General features: G+C 43.6%; 1 protein-coding gene across 9 annotated transcripts in view; it reads left to right on the plus strand.

Annotated features, from left to right (window-relative positions):
* PICALM (phosphatidylinositol binding clathrin assembly protein) overlaps positions 1-17,716 on the plus strand; it is a 227,370-nt gene that overhangs the window by 22,007 nt on the left and 187,647 nt on the right. The gene's annotated exons all lie outside the window — the stretch shown is intronic.

Below are 17,716 nucleotides of genomic sequence, written 5' to 3' on the forward strand. Positions count from 1 at the left end.
GGCAAAAAAAATACACGTATTCGCTCTTTGACTGTTAAATGATTGTTAAATCACAGGACGGGCTGGCAAGATTTATCAGCCTCTACCACACTACACTGTATGGCAGGTGACGCTTCCGACTGCTAGTTCAGCATTGCAGATTGCTGTCACCTCTCATCCTTTGGTTCTCATTGAGAATAAACATAATTGCCTTTGTCACGTAGGTCTGATCAGGTTGCTGGAAGAGGAAATTGATATATAATAAACCAGGAACTAGCACCGCTGTCCTGACTAATGGGGGTGTGAGTCACAGCGGCCAAATGTACTAATTATTTTGCAGGCAAAGCCAGTGTGTGTGTATAGGAAGTTATGTGTGTGTGTGTGTGTGTGTGTGTGTATATATATATATATGTATGTATATATATATATATATATATATATATATCTCTCTCTAATTCAAATTTAACATTGTGTGTGTGTGTATATCTGCGTCTAATTCCAATTTAATTTTGGGGATCCCAAATTCCATGCAGCAGACTGTCTAATCTCTAGAGCAGAGAAATGAGACGGAGTGTTTAATTTTAGCAAAAATCGCAGTTGATTAAAACGAGGGTTACTGGTTTTCAAGAATAAAACCGGCTATGTAGCGCTAATTCATGTTGGGGTGCTGAAGCTGCAAAGTAAACCGTTCCCACCACCATGCTTCACGGTTTATTCTTCTGAAATACTGTCTTTTAGAGCTGCACCTTTTAAGCTTTAAAAAATCACGATTTTTGAATCTGTTCTCTGCTCACTCACATCTGTCAAAAAATAACAAAGCCTTAGGTCCCTTTCACACAGGCGGACCGTTCAGATCCGCCTGTCAGTTTTTTTTGGCGGATCTAACCGGTCCCCCCATGCATCCCTATGGGGCATCGGATGTCAGCCGAGACATGTCCTCTGACATCCCATCCTATCCGTCAAATCTGGACGGATGGAAACCCTATTTTCCATCCGTCCAGCGGATCGGATGAGAACGGACCGGCGGTCCGTTCCCATCCGATTCCCCCATAGAGATGTATGGGGAACTGACAGCTGTGTCTCCGCACATAGCACGGAGAACAGCTGTCATTCTCCTGCTCAGCGGGGGATAGGCGGATCGATCCCCTGCTAAGATAAACTGAGTCTGTCCGACGGACGGAGAGTGTGAAAGGGGCCTTACAAATGTTAATCAATATTATTAAGGCTGTTAAATAACTATGAACACCATTTTTTACAATGTGTATAATTTCCTTCTTTTAGATCAAAGGAATCCACTTCCATCTGTAAGGTTTCATTCACACCTGAGCGTATCGTTTCCAGGCGATTTTCTTTTTTCAGGCGTTTTTTTTTCTGCCTTTTTTCCATGTGTTTTTCAGGTGTTTTTTGCAGGTGTTTGTAGGCAGACATTGACCTCTAACAAAAACGCCTGTAATCTGCCAAAAAAGAAGCTAACGTACTTTTTTTCTTTTTTAGCTATAGGCGTTTTGATACAGGTGACGAAACGCTCATATGTAAACAGAGGCCATTGAAATGAATGGGATTTTGCTTGTTGGGCGTTTTGAGACTTCAGAGATGAGCGTTTTACGAGCTGAAAAATGCTCAGGTATGAACAGGGCCTAAGTGAGGGCAGTTTAACCTTTTAAAGACTAAGCCTTTTTCTGACACTTGTTGCTTACAAGTTAAAATCAGTATTTTTTGTTAGAATGTTATCAACCCGACTCGCTTTTTGTCCAGGGGTGGTATAGGAAGTCCCTGTACCCGGATCAATGTTGTATCCACCCAGGTGAGTATGAATGTTTTTTTTTTTTAAACCCATATATCTCTTTTAAAGTTCTAGTAGTCCTGAAATTTCTTTTTTATTTTTTAATAACATGCCATATATACCGGTCTTGTGCATTGGTTTTGCACAGAACAGCCCTGATCCTCTTCTTCTGAGGTCCCGCACTTGCGCTCCTGGCTCCTCCTCCCCTGCTGGGTGCTCCCATAACAAGCTGGTTGCTATGGGGGCCCTTGTATAGGCTTGCATTTGTGATTTTTCGTGGCTGGCGGTCAACCCAGTCTGGCTGTACATGAAGCCTAAAAGTGCCCAGTAGGCAAATTTAGTCGCTGTAAGTTTAAGTCATATGACTTTGTGTCTGTCATGTAAATGTAGCTTAAAGTGGAGTTCCACTCAAAAGTGGAACTTCTGCTTATCTGTCTCCCCCCCCCCCCCCTCTGGTGCATTTGGCACCTTTTGGGGGGGGGGGGAGGGGGATTTTTTCATGAAAGCCAACTATACGGGTATTTCGTTCTGACATCTGTAGGTCGTTTACAACCACCAGTCACAAAATAAGCATCCGACACACCCATGCTGAAATGACCACCTCCCATTTTCTAGAACGACTTCCAAGCGTTACATGAGATACATTCCAGTCTCAGACAGATTATACCACCATCATCCTAGTAAGCTCTTCCAGAATGTTATTCTAAAAAACCTGTATTTGACACCATTTGAAATTCTCGTTCTCCTGAATAGGCGTAATTTTGACGGTCCATGTTAACGTTTATGTGCTGTATTCGCATATGTTTCTTGTCTTTTCATATGAATATATTGTAAACCCTTAACTTTTCACAATGAAAACTTTATTAGGGAAAACAAAATAGTCTGCATCTACAGTATGTGAAGCTGCTGACTTTTAATTTTTGGGGGGGGGGCAGAACGCTGCTTTTAAAGAGAAGTAATGCTTGTACCGCAGCCTCGGATATTTGGTCTTTTGCAGAGCTACACGAAGGACATCATCCAACACTCCCAGAAGTGCTGCACCCTGAGATTCTTCGTCTGGTGTAGCTCTGCAAAATATCGAATATCGGAGACCTAGGCGGTAGATCAGGGGAGCATTCGTAACTTTTTGTTGACAGTCTCTTTAGGTAAGGCTCCGTTCACATCTAGGCGTTTTGGGGCGTTTTTGGGGAGTTTTTCTGCTCTAGGATCAGCTCTCAAAACGCCCAACAAGACAAATCCTATTCATTTCAATGGCCCCTGTTCACATCTGAGCGTTTTGACGCTGTAAGCAAAACGCCCAACGCTCAAAAAAGTACATGAGCTTCTTTTTGGGCAGATTACAGGCGTTTTCCATTGGTTTCTATTCAATCTAAAAACGCCTGCAAAAAAATCGCGGTAGAAAACGCTACGCTCAGGTGTGAATGTAGCCTAAAGTGTGTTGTGTTTTTTTAAATGTTGTTTTCATTTCTTTGTAAAAAGCAGGTCATGCTCTGATGTTGGCGCCTTCCTGGGAGCGTTTTGTGTTTTTGCCAGTAGCTGCATTTTGTTTACTTTCCCAGCCAGACGTAAAATCACCGCTATATTTTATTTATCATTTCTCAAACCTTGTGTAGCAATTTGCCGGAAAAGGTGAAATGATTATCCACCTCGATTTGTGTGTGATCAGCAAAGCACTGGCAGGCGTACGCGAGATTGATTTCCCGGCCCGCACTTTGGCAACGCTTGTATTTGGACAACCTTATTGGCTAATAGGGAGCTGTGCGCCTGAAAAGTTTTCAGGTTATTTTTACATCTGACTCATTCATTGCTCTGGCTTGGATCGAACGTTGGAATAAGTTCCCTCTTTTGTTTTTTGTTAGAATTTAAAGGCCAAATCTAGACAAAAACTTAAAGTGGTTGTAAAGTTGGAAGGTTTTTTTTTTTTTTTTTATCTTAATGCATTCTATGCATTAAAGTGGTTGTAAACCCACTTTAATTACTTTTACTTATAGGTAAGCCTATATTAAGGCTGTAAATATCTCCTGACTTTCACCGTTTACGCATTGGCGCATGCGCTCTGAAGAAACGGCTGCTTGTGCCGTTTCTTCAGAGCCCAGTGCCGTGACTGCATGCGGGAGTGACGTCACGCGGGTCCGGCCAGTAATGCTGCCCGAGTCCGCAGACCTGGAAGAAGACGGGTGATACATGGATGCGGCCAGCAGCATGGACATCGTGGGCTTCATTGGAGGCAAGTGTCACATAATGCGATGCATACTAGCACATTATGCATTTACTTTGCAGGGAAGAAAAAAAAATTGAGGAATTTACTTCCTCTTTAAGATAAAAAGCCTTCTGTGGGCAGCAGCCCCCTCAGCCTCCTTATACTTGAGTCCCCACTCTATCCAGCGATGTTCACAAATGCCTCAGCTCTCCTGGTTGTCAATCGAACTCAGCCAATCGGGAGAGTGAGGGCGGGGCTTAATGGCAGCTCCGTGTCTGAATAGATACATGGAGCTGCAGCTTGGTTTTAAGTGCCCCCACAGCAAGCAGGGGGGAGAAGAGGAGGATACGGGCTGCTCTGTTAAAAACCCATTGCACAGAGGAGGGAAGTATAACATGTTTGGTATTTTAAAAGAAAAAAAAAGAGAATTTACAATCACTTTAACCACTTGCCGACCGCTCACTCGAGCTCTACTGCGGCAAAGTGGTTAGTTCCCGTCCAGCGACCTAGACCTACGTCGCTGGACTCCTCCCCTTGTGGGCGGCGTGCTCCCGCTGTATTCAGTCACAGCGGGAGTCAGGCCAGGGGAGGAGAGGCGGTGATCACCGCCGCTCTTCCCCCGATCGTCGGGGAATCGAGTATGGAGATCCGCCCGCTTGTGTAAACACAGCGGGCGGATCTCCTAAGTGACAGATTGCAGGGTTCAGCATAGCTGAACCTGCATACTGTTGCCGTGTCACTCAGTCACCTCCCCCCCCCCCCCCCACACGTTAGTAAGCACCAGGCATACATTAACCCCTTCCCTGCCAGTGTCATTTTTACAGTGACAGTGCATATTTATAGCACTGATTACTGTAGTAATGTCACTGGTACCCCCAAAAGTGTCAAAAATGTCAGTCAAGGGTCCGATCTGTCCGCCGCAATGTCGCAGTCCCGCAAAAAAATCGCAGATCGCTGCCATTACTCTTTAAAAAAAAACACCAACCTCTCCCTTAGTAAACGCAATAACTTTTGCGCAAACCAATCAAAATACGCTTATTTTGATTTTTTTTTTTTTTTACCAAACATAAAATAAAATAAAATACCACCAAAAGAAAGCTCTATTTGTGGGAAAAAAAGTACGTAAATTTTGTTTGGGTACATCGTCGCATGACCGCGCAATTGTCAGTTAAATTCGCACAGCGCCAAATCGCAAAAAGTGGCCTGGACGTAAGACAGCAAAATCCTCCGGTGGTAAAGTGGTTAAGGGGGAAATATAAGGTTACAGCAGTAAAGATTGGGGAGTCAGAGGATGGGGACACAGGCTACTGACACCTCCTGGAAGTAGTGAATGCACAACAGCTTAATGCCTGGTACACATGTGATTATCAGGCAAATGATTGTCCCTTTTTTTTTTTTTTTTTTTTTTTTTTTTATGCATGCTGATCTCGTATTGAAGTAGAATAGTTTACTAAAGTAATGAAAATTCTCGTACAACAGAATAAAAAATTGGAAGTGATGTAATGTGTTGCAGTGTATCTTTGAACGACAACTGCACGGGTTCAACGAAAAACGTACAATCTGGTATCATACGGAAAAAATGTTTGTGCTTGTCCTATCGAATAATATCTGGTGAGCTGTCGTGACCGGCTGTGTACGAACAATCGGTTTATCGTACGATCGCTTTGAAAGCGGTATTTTTCGTACAATATTCTGCTTGTGTACGGGCCTTTACAGAGGCTTCAGTACTGGAATGGAGGGAAGGTAAGAGATGCACGCCAACAGAGTGGAGAGCGTCATTGGTTCCTTTCAGACGCACCGAAATCTGTCCAAACGTATCCGCCTGCTGAGCGCTGGATCTCTCTGCTGATCCCCGCTGAGCAGGCAGATGACAGGTCTGTGTCTGCTCCACTATGCAGAGGGGATACGGACACAGCCCCCTTTTCTCTGTGGGATGGTCCCGTATTAACCGACTGACTGTCTGTTTCCATCCAAATGTCATCCGATCCATTCTGCCGAACAGATGGTGAACGTATCCCCATCCGTCTGTTTTTAGAGGATTGGATTGGATGCTGGGTGGTCCGATTGGATCTGTCTGAAAAACAGACAGGTGGACTCTATCACTGATATGAAAGGGGCCACAGATTGCAATTTTTTTTTTCTTTTTCCATGTAATTTTTTTGTAAAGGATGTTGCCAATCTGATCTGAAAGTGCAGCTCCCGTTGTCATGTTGTATGAATTACTGACATGGGAAGAAGTTTGGTGATAACTTCTGGCTTTTCTCATTTGCATACTTCTGGTTTGGTGACTCTGAATATGAAAGTAAACCCGTCATGAGAAATGCTGCTGTAGTTGACCACCTGAAATGCTAGTTTCCTGGCTGTCATGCTGATGCAGTGGTTTCAATACTTTGAGTCACTTGAAACAAGCATGCTCATCATGAATGTCCAGGTGAAGTCTGAACTGTCATTCGGGGTTAGTGACTCAGAATAACTAATCAAGTGATACGGGAGACGTTAGCAGTGGCAGATTTTAGTATGACAGTACACATTCTTTTAGGCCTCTTGCATACATTCACCAAAAAACTCCAGGTTTCTCTTTCATTCATTGACGGACACAGCTCCTGATATTCCTAACCATTATGGTATACTGCCCCCTACAGGAGTAGGACACTAGGCAGAAAATAATTCTAGCTACCCCTATGGGCAGTCCCCAGGGGGTATACTCTCTCTCTGCTATAGCCACTGAGTTTTTTCTGGCTCATTAGGAGTAAGGACCTAGTTCCTTGCTGGGATCTTTGGTCCTGGCAAAAAATTTTTAGTTAGTTTTTTTTCTCTTGGATTTTTTCCTGTGAGATCTACAATCAACTGCTGGACTGGGCAACAGGCTGGATAATTTAGATCCAGTGGTCACCCCAGTCTGGCCAGCGAGCGTGCGCAGACCTCGGCTCCACTGGACGGGGGCTGGACTGCGAGTTAAAGGTCTTGTGAGGTTGCATACCACCACTACTAAGAGCAAGGAACCTTTTTTTGTCTACGTGGGCCTTCCTTCTCCGCTTATAAGAAGCTTTTTTTTCTTCTTTTTTTGTCCCTCAGGGTCGACTGACAAGGGTTCGAAGCCTTTCATGGCCTCTTCTGGAGGATCCAAATGAACCTGGTCTGGTAAGCCAAGATCGGGTTTTTCCAGACCCGGAGACAAGGCTCCTCGTGCAAAAAACAGAATGTTTATAAATCTTGGGAGAGAAGAGACTCCCCCCCCCCCCCTTTTTTTTATTTTTTGCATTTATTTATTTTTTACAGTTCGTCACCTAGGGGACAACATTTCTGCTATGTGATTTTTTATTTTTTTTTTATTTGTGCCCAGTTCTGTTGGAGAAACTTGGGTCGGGTCTTCGGGTATGTCTTTTATATGTGCTCCACTGAATTGAATGTAATGCACCTAACGCGGTTACATTCTTCCCCAGCCTTGATGACAGCGGGGACCAGGAAATGACGTCACATATCACATCTGGGTCAACAACTAGAAGGGCAGGGGAGCGGAAGTTTGTCTGCTCTCCTCCCGCCCTCTCTATCTAGCGGTGTCCACATATGGGCAAACGGAGCCAGAGATGCATAGTGAGGGGAGTCGCGTGTGAGAAGCATTCGGGCGACAGCCCAAAACTTGTGTTCGCCATGTCGACCTGGCGCCTGGGGTTTGTCAAACCTTGAAGTACATGGCACAGCAGGCACATATCGGGAATAAATGTTTGGTTTACGTATTCTTTAAGAGGTTAAAACATGGAAGTGAGGTGGCGATAAAGTGCTGTCTCACTGCCTGTCAGATGCACTCTTAAGAGTGACCCAAACACAGATTGCGCATCAGTGAGTAATGCTATTGTAAAGTAGATCAGGAGAAGTATTCTGAATGGTGTCATTCAATGTAGGACCAGCCTACTATTGTATACTATTTTATATAGAAGTATCTTTTCTATTCTGAGTTGGAGACTTTTTCCGATCTGTAGATTTCTCCCTAACGATGGTCAGATCAATGGACTGTTCTGTACCGTCTCACTGTATTCATGGCCGGTTCCCAGTTCTCGCCCCATAAAGCTTTTACAAAGTTTCACACACGTGTGTATATTTCTCTGGGAGCAGATGCTTTCCTGTTGCTAATGTCGGAATTTTGGCAGCGGTTGCTCCTGTTGAAGATTCCTTGGGTTGAGTTTGGCAAACATTGCTAGTGTTTACTAAAAATGAATGAGGACGGGGAGTAAAAGGGGAGCAGAGTTAATAAGCAGAGCTCTGTAGTTTAATTCCGTTTACCACACTGGCACGTGAGCAGACAATCTACAAAGTCCCGAAGGTGCCAGCGAGTTCCACTGCAATTAAAAATACTTTTGATTCTGATCTTTTTCAAGTAGTACAGGTGCATCTCATAAAATTAGAATATCAAAAAGTTCATACCAATTCTTATTTCAGCAATTTTTTTTTTTTTTAATTCTATAAATTTTATTATTTTTACATTATAATTGCTAAAAACTTTAACCTGAATTGAAACGGAATCCAGAAGAAAAAAAAAAATACATGTCTATGGAAAAGAATACCCTCACACTTATATTCCTAATAAATAAACGCCAAGTATAATAAATACCTCCTGCCCCATGCCCTCCTCTGGCATCCTTTGTCCACTTTGTTCTCGTCCCACCTATATTCTTCACATTCCCCCTTCTACCTTCTTTTTTTTATTTTTTTTTTTACACCCCTCCCATTTCCGCATATTTATTTTCAGCTTTAAACTTTACCAAACCTTTTATATTTTCTGAAATGTATCTAATTTATCTTCTCCTCCTCTGTGATATAGCTCTTCCAGATTATTTACAGGCCTTATCCAATCTCTTACCTTGGGACTTTCTGGTACCTGCCAAAACTTGGGGATAAGATATTTTGCGGCATTTATTAAATGAGGTATCACCGTTTTTTTTTTTTTATATTTTATTGTTAATTTGGTATAATGGTATAAAAAGGTTCCCGCCCTTTTTAGCAAATTTTCTCCAGTTATTTCCTGAATTACTTATTTCCTCCCAGAATTGTATATGATTGGGCACTCCCATCAAATTACATATTCCCCTTCATCCCACATCCTCTCCAGCAAATATTTAAGCAATTCTTTTCAAAAAGTGAAACTCGTATTTTTACACACAGAGTGATGTATTCCCAGCATTTTTCTTTTTTATTTTGATTATGGCTTACAGCTAGTGAAAAACCCAAAATTCAGTACCTCAGAAAATTAGAATATTACATAAGACCAATAAAAAAAAAAAAAGATTTTTAATACAGAAATGTTGGCTTAACCACTTAACGACCAGCCACGTAGATCTACATCGGCTGACTTTGAGTGGTTATACCGGGATGATGCCTCTAGCTAGAGGCATCATCCCGGTACCGTTGTTTGAAGCTGGCGGTCGGCTTTCCGTCGGTAACGATCGATGCGGCTCGGGAGCCGCTCGATCGTTACCCGGGGGGCGGGAGGGGACGTCCCCCCCCCCCCCTCCCGCCGCCTTCCGCGGCTTTGCTCGGGGCTCCCGTCCCACCGGGAGCCCCGAGCACCCAGCCGGCACGTCCGCCGGCTGGATGGAGTCCCGATGAATGCCGGAAACGGCATAGATCGGGTCTCCGATGACGTAACCCGGAGGCGGCGTCCATGACGTCACATCCGGGTTACTGAGCTGCAAAAGGCGGCAGATTTAAAAAACGGCTGTATGCAAAAATGCCGTTTTTGGCGTTTTGCATACAGGGAAGTGTAGTGGAGGGGTCTAGGGTCTTTTAGACCCTCGATCCCTCCATAAAGTGTACCTGTCACACATATTGCTGTCACAAGGGATGTTTACATTGCTTGTGACAGCAATAAAGTGATCAGATTTTTTTTTTTTTTTAAAAACCTGTAATAAAGTTAAAAAAAAAAGAAAAAATATATAGGAAAAAAAAAAAAAAAATTTAGCCGCCCCCGTCACCGTTAGCTCGCGCACAAAAAAAAACGTATACGCAAGTCGAGCCGCAAATGAAATCGCTGTTCAAACCACACATGTGAGGTATCGCCGCGATCGCCAGAGCGTGGGCAATAATTTAAAAAAGAGAGCTACACTCTACCTCTAAACTGGTAACCGTTAAATAAATTTAAAGCGTCGCAGATTGAGATCTCTATTGACCGTAGTTTGTCGCCATCCCACGGGGGGGCGCAATTTTAAACCGTAACATGTTTGGTATCTATTTACTCGGCGTGACATGTTCTTTCACAATATACAAAAAAAATGGGCTAACTTTACTGTTTAGTATTTTTTAAAATTAGTGAAATGTGATTTTTCAAATTTTTTCCAAAAAAATGGCGTTTTAAAGACCGCTGCGCAAATACCGCGTGACAAAAAATTTTGCAATGACCGAAATGTTATTCTCCAGAGTCTTTGCTATAAAAATATATATAATGTTTGGGGGTTCTAAGTAGTTTTCTAGGAAAAAATACTGGTTTTAACTTGTGAACAAAAAGTGTCCGAAATAGGGCTGGGGGTAAAGTGGTTAAATTATGTCCATGTACCAGTATAGTATGCACTCAATACTTGCATGAATTACTGCATCGATGCGGCGTGGCATTGAGGCGATCAGCCTGTGGCACTGCTGACGTGTTATGGAAGCCCAGCTTGCTTTGATAGCAGCTTTCAGCTTGTCTACATTGTTGGGTCTGGTTTCTCTCATCTTCCTCCTGACAATGCCTCACAGATTCTCTATGGGGTTTGTCAGGTGAGTTTGCTGGCCAATCAAGCACAGTGATACCATGACCAATAAACCAGGTATTGGTACTTTTGGCAGTGTGGGCGGTGCCAAGTCCTGCTGGAAAATTAAATCATCTCCATAAAGCTGGTCAGCAGAGGGAAGCATGAAGTGCTGTAGAATTTCCTGGTAGAGGGCTGCACTGACTTTGGACTGGATAAAACACAGTGGACCAACACCAGCGGATGGCATGGCTCCCCAAATCATCACTGACTGTGATGGAGGATTCACCATGGGATCACTTCTAGAGGCGTCAGGAGAGGTGCTCCCTCCGGACGCTTTCTAGTCGTTTCCGGGTTTACCAGAGCTGTCTGTAAACCCAGAAGTGATGCGGTCCGTTAGATGGATAGGCAGGAAGTCGAGTAAGGGCAAGATGGCCCCCAGTTGGCTCTATGCCCTTGGAGGACCCTGTTGAAGTCAGTGTGAAAAATGTTTTACTTTTTTTTTTTTTGTTTGTTTGTTTTTGTTTTTTTGCTCCTAAAGGTAAATGAGAGATCTGGGGTCTCTTTGACCCCATATTTCAGAGGACCTGCCATGCTTATTTCTATTACAAGGGATGTTTACATTCCTTGTAATAGGGATAAAAGCATTCAAAAAATGGACAGTGTAAAAATTAAAAAGTAAAAATGTATTCTAGCGCAAGACCTCCTCTGTAACCCTGTAACTTTTAAAGTGTCGTCTATGGAGATTTATCGAGATTAGTAGTAGAGATTTAGCCTATGGAGAAGTACCGTAGTTTGTCACCATTCCACGAGCGTGCAGAATTTTAGAGCATGACATGTTGGGTATCTATTTACTGGGTGTAACATCTTTCACAATATACAGAAAAAAAATTGGGCTAACCTTTTTTTTATTTTCATTTAATTAAAGTATTTTTTTCCCCAAAAAATTGCGTTTGCGCAAATACTGTGTGACATGAAATGTTGCAGTGATCGCCATTTTATTTTCTAGGATCTCTGTTTAAAAAAATAAAAATGTGTATATGTGTGTGTGTGTGTGTGTGTGTGTGTGTGTGTGTGTGTGTGTGTGTGTGTGTGTGTGTGTGTATGTTTATATAATTTTTTTTGTTGAAGGGGTTCTAAATTTCCTAGCAAAAAATACTAATTTAAAGCGGAGTTCCAGCCTAACCGCACACTCACCGATCCCACGGTCCAGCGATGCACCGTCTTCTCCCTCCCTCTCTGCTCTGCGGCGCCGGCATCACTAATGTGGGCACCCGGCTGTGACAGTTTGCGGCTTCACAGCCGGGTACGCACTGCGCATGCGCGAGTTGCGCTATGCGTCGTGATTGGCCGGCAATCTCCTGGGATCTCTGACATGTCCCAGAAGATTGCAGGGAGGGAGGGAGAGAGGAGAACTTCCGCTCAGGGCGCCGCGGCGCTCCGAGCGGAAGTGGGAGCGGGTACATGTCAAAACTAGGTACCCGCCCCCCCCCCCCCCCCCCCACAAAAATGACATGCCAAATGTGGCATGTCAGGGGGTTAGGACTATTTTTAAAGCGGAAGTTCCACTTTTGGCTGGAACTCCGCTTTAAACTTGTAAACAAAGTTCTATAAAAGTCCTGGTCAGCAAGCGGGGGCCCTAAAATGTTTCTAAAGGCAATTTTTTTTTTCTTAATTAAAATTATTAACCTGTCTTACTTGCTTTGTGCCATGTTGTTATTGCACATAGCAGCCCCTGACCTCCTCTTCTGGGGTCCCCTTACGCTGATTTTGGTGGCTCCTTTTTTTTGTCTGCCCCCGCTCTCTGCTCTTAGCCAAGCTGTCGTAATTCTGGCCTAGGTGAGATTTGTTTTGAAGGAATGGTAAGTCACAAAAAGGTACCCGCTCCCAGAAAAAACACACCAGCTTTGCTGGGGAGAGGAGGAGAAGTGGTACTTTCAGTTTTAATTAAAGGTCTACTTTAAAGGGATAGTAAACTTCAGACATGAAATATTAACAAAGCATATCTCTCTAGTGTGTACTTGTCTCAATTCAAAGCACTAAATGAAATTTCTGTCCACTGCTTCATTCCTCTGCTATACTTATGGGTCACTTCTGAAAAGTTTTTTACTGACAAGAGAAAAATGGTGACGTGGGAAGGATAATCCAGCACAAGTCCTGAGATTGACAGCCTGAGCTCTGTTCCTGAGAGCTGTGTGGAGGGGTATGTAAGCTCTTCCCTCCAATTTGCTCTCAGAGATCTCCTCATTGAGCTGCCGAGTGTAATTTCATCTCTCTGCCCCGTTTTCTGACAGCTCAAACAAGCCTAATACATTCTTGCCATAGAGAAGGGGAGGGATCTCCAGCTGATTGAGAGCTTAAGCTCTGTTCCTGTAGGCTGTGTGGAGGGGGTGTGTCCCTTCCTTCCAATCAGTGGTCAGAGCTCTCCTCGCTGAACTATGCGGTGTGTAACTTCAGCTCTCCACCCCCTTTTTTTCTGACTACTCAGAAAAAATTCTGGCCTTGGAATGGATGTAGAGAAGTAAAGACCGCAGATAAACAGGTGCAACTTATGTAGGAGGATTTTTTTCATCTGTGTATCACCGGAGGCCAGTCACTTCACTGGGTATATGTAAGGGTTTACATTCAATTTTAAGGTAGAATGGATGGAGGGCTCAACTACGTGTTTTTACTGCTCCCCAACCACAAGTGTGAAGGAGACCTTAGCAGAAAATATTCCTTCAAAGTTATTTGCTGTATAAAAAGCCTCTTTAGGCCTCTTGCGTGCTGCAGCTTGAAAAAAGCTCAGTACAGCTTTTTTTTTTTTGATTACTGAGCTAAAATACAGTCCATTAGGTCCCTTTCACACTTGCTGCATGACAAGTCGTACTCCACAATTTCCAATGAGTACCGTTCATTTCTGTGCGACTTCAACTCGCAACGCCTTCAAAGTAGTCCCTGCACTACTTTGGGCCGATTTTAATGCGTTTTGAGGTCCAAAGACATGGGCAATGCTTCAAGTCCAGTCAAAATTGGCCGACTTTTAGGTCGCATAAGTGTGAAAGGGGCCTTAATTGTAATGTGCCAAAACACATGAGCGCAAACAAGCGCTTTGCATTCTTCAGTAAAAACAAAATAGAAAAATCAGAATTTTTGGTCAGTAATTTACGACTCGTGCGCGCATAAATAGCGCGATTGCGCACAAATGTGCGCACATGCCCGTTTGCATAAAGTATAGAACAAAAACGTGAGTTTTCGTGCTTTTGCGTGAAAATACGCACAAATACGTACAAAAAAAAGTCTGAAAAAGTAGATGCTCAAACAGGAGTATTGTGTGCAAGAGGTTTAATAATGGTTTTCAGTTTTGTGAATGAATAGAAGACATTCTGCACACCTGTGCCCGCCATGCTGAATGAGTACACTAAACCTTCACCTCCATGCTTTACTTGTTATCAATACATGATTGTCTAACGATCGCTGCATCTGTTCCCTGTGTGTGAGGGGCGCCTCTGTGCCCTGTTTATTACTTTTGAAATGCCGTTCCTTTGATATAGATATTCTGTTGAAAACCTGCAAAATGAGGCCAGAGGTCTGCTAAGTTACCATGAGATGTGCAGAATGTCCATTTCCCTTTTTTCTTTTCTTTTTAAGATTGATTTAGAAATCAACAGCCCTAGCAGAATCTTGTATATTACAGCCAGGTCTTGGTGGGGGATTATGCCACTTTGGATGTTGGCTGTTTCTGTGCCCTAAAGCGTTACCCTAAAAAAAGACAAAATTGGATCCTGTCCCTTTAAAGCATTTTATACAGCACAGTGCTTGTGCTGTGTTATTTGGCTCTTTGTATCCCCTGAAATACCTGGTTGATCCTGCCCGGTTCTACCCTCTCCCCTTTTAAACTGACCACGGTTCATCATAAATGCTGAGCCCTGACACCGTGGTCAGTTTACGTGCCTCCATCATAGAAAACTTTTCTTGATCCAACAAATGTTCTAGCAGTGTATGCAATTTTTGTTAAATTACAGTTTAAAATTGAATGTTAAGAGCCGGGTATGCCCAGAGCTTTTTTTTTTTTGTACCTTTTTCTTTACATGGTTATAGTTAGTCAGGTTGAAAGGCACAAGTCCATCTGGCTCAACCAATTAAAAAAAAAAAAAAAAAACAGTCCTGAAAACCCAACCATCCAATCCCATATACACAATCCTATGAACGCAGTTGATCTAGAGGAAGGCAACATTTTTTTTTTTTTATTGGTTTTGAAAAACCAATAAAAAGAATCTTTAACCAGTTCCCGTCCGTCATATAACAAAATGACAGCCGCAAAGTGGTTGCTCTATCCTGACCGGGCGTCATATGACGTCCAGCAGGATATGCCGCTCTGACACACCGCATCTCCGATCCCGGTAGAGTCTATGATGTAGGCTCTTTACCATGTGACCAGCTGCATCCAATCGCAGCTGGTCACATAGTAAATAAGTGCCGTTAATTCTTTCCTCAGTTCGCGCCTGACAGGGGCGAATAGAGAAGAGCCGAACGGCGGCTCTCCTGACGGGGGGGGGGGTCTGTGCTGGTAATAAGAGCATTAACTACCAGTGCAGACCCTTGGGGGATGCCACTAGAGCCACCAGGGATTGCTCACCCATGGCCACCAGGGATGCCAATCAGTGCTCAGGGAGCCTGTCAGTGCCCTCCTCAGTGCTGCCCATCATTGCCATCTATCAGTTCCACTAGGGCTGGGCGATTTATCGATTAAATCGATCCATTTTTTAGTGTAAAACGATTTTTTTTTTTTCCAAACTCGAGTTTTTTGCACTAGCCGCCCCTTCAACTGCTCACTTGAGCTCTGAGTCTCTTTACAGTGTTCACTGATAGATAACTTCTCTTCCCTCACCGAGCGCACCATGTGACAGCGCTGCGCCGCCATTGGCCCAACGTCTTTGCATATTCATGAGCGGCGCTTGCCCGCGCGCCACGTGACAGCCCGCAGTGCCATTGGCTGGCGAACGCTCTGCGCATTTGCATATGCATGAGGCTGGGTTTGGCATTTTGTAGAGGTTGGCCGTCGGGGCTTCTGGGAGTTGCAGTCTGCCGGAGACCTCTGTAGACGGGTCTATGTTTACAATGGCTCGGATGACTTTATGCCAACCGGTGGGGGGTATGGTAATGAGAGCAAGCGCTGGAGAGGTGTAGATTGGAGGAGGCTGGCCCATTGTGGCCTGAGCTCACTGTGAAGCAGGTGGGCACATGGTGCATGTGGGGTCAGGAGCCCATTGCTGCCCCTAAGGCATGCCGGGTTATCCCTGCTCCATGTGACCTGACACTCCAGGCTGCTGGATTCTATCATCAGTCCTGCTTCATGTATGGCACTGTACCACAAATATTATTACCCACTTCACATCCAGAAGATTTACCCCCCCCCCCTCCTCCCCTTCATGACCAGGCCATTTATTTTTTAAAATACAGCTCTGCATTACTTTAACTTGCAATTGCGCAGTCGTGCGCCATTATTTTTTGCGCAGTAAACAAGAAAGAAGACCAACAATTTTGAAAAAAATATATATATTTTTTTACTTTCTGCTAATAAAACGTTCGGAAGATCGTTATTTTCTTTCTATTTTATTCTATTGTCTTTTTTTTAACCACTTTACCACCGGAGGATTTTGCTGTCTTCTGTCCAGGCCACTTTTTGCGATTCGGCGCTGTGCGACTTTAACTGACAATTGCGCGGTCATGCGACGCCGTACCCAAACGAAATTTACGTCCTTTTTTTCCCACAAACAGAGCTTTCTTTTGGTGGTATTTGATCACCTGTGCGATTTTTACTTTTTGCGCTATAAACAAAAAAAGAGCGTTTATTTTGAGAAAATAACAATATTTTCACATTTTTTTTTTATATGAAATTCCCCCCAAAAAAATGTAAAAATCAAATTTTTTTTAATTTTTGGCCGATTTGTTTTCTGCTACCTATGTTTAGTAAAAAAAATCGCAATAAGCGTATTTTGATTGGTTTGCGCAAAAGTTATTGCGTTTACTAAGGGAAAGATTTCTGTCATTTTTGGTGTTATTTTTTTTTTTTAACGCGTAATGGCAGCGATCTGCGATTTTTTTTTTTTTTTTTTTTTTTTTTTTTTTTTTTTTTTTTTGCGGGACTGCGACATTGCGGCGGACAGATCGGACCCTTGACTGACATTTTTGACACTTTTGGGGGTACCAGTGACATTACTACAGTAATCAGTGCTATATATAGGCACTGTTACTGTAAAAATGACACTGGCAGGGAAGGGGTTAATTTTTTTGGAGAGGGAGGGGTTAATGTATGCCTGGTGCTTACTGACGTGTGGGGGGAGGTGACTGTGTGACAGAAGGACAGATCGGATGTCCAGCTATGCTGAACACTCCGATCTGTCAGTCCCTGTCACTATGGAGATCCGCCCGCTGTGTTTACACACAGCGGGCGGATCTCCAGACTCGATCCCCGACGATCGGGGCAGAGCAGCGGCAATCGCCGCTGCTCCTCCCCTGGCCCGACTCCCGCTGTGAATGAACACAGCGGGAGCGAGCCTCCGGCGGCGCGTGAGCGCCGCCCACAAGGGGCGGAGTCCAGCGACGTAAGTCTACGTCGCTGGACGGGATCGCGGCACTTTGCCGCAGTAGCCTCAATGTAAGCGGGGCTAAAGTGGTTAATCTATTTAATTTGAAGTTATTCTATTCTACGCATTTTAACTCTTGAGGACAATCATAGCAATAAAGTTGCAATTTTGACACTATATCTGATGTCTGCAGTCATTTTTTAAGTGCATTAAAAAAAAATCGAAAATCGAATCGAAACTCGATTATTTTTTTTAGCCAAAATCGCCCAGCCCTAAGTTCCACCCACCAATGCCATCTATCAGTGCCACCCATCAATGCTGCAATATCAGTGCTGCCTATGAGTGCCCATCAGTGCTGCATATTCAGATTTACCACTTAATCTCCAGGACATCATAAGACCTCCACCTAAGGAGAAGTGGTTAAATATAATGGACAATACTGGTTTACTTTCACCTTTTTAAA

Source organism: Pelophylax lessonae (genome assembly GCF_965119305.1).
Source record: "Pelophylax lessonae genome assembly, chromosome: 2".
Lineage (NCBI taxonomy): Eukaryota > Metazoa > Chordata > Amphibia > Anura > Ranidae > Pelophylax > Pelophylax lessonae.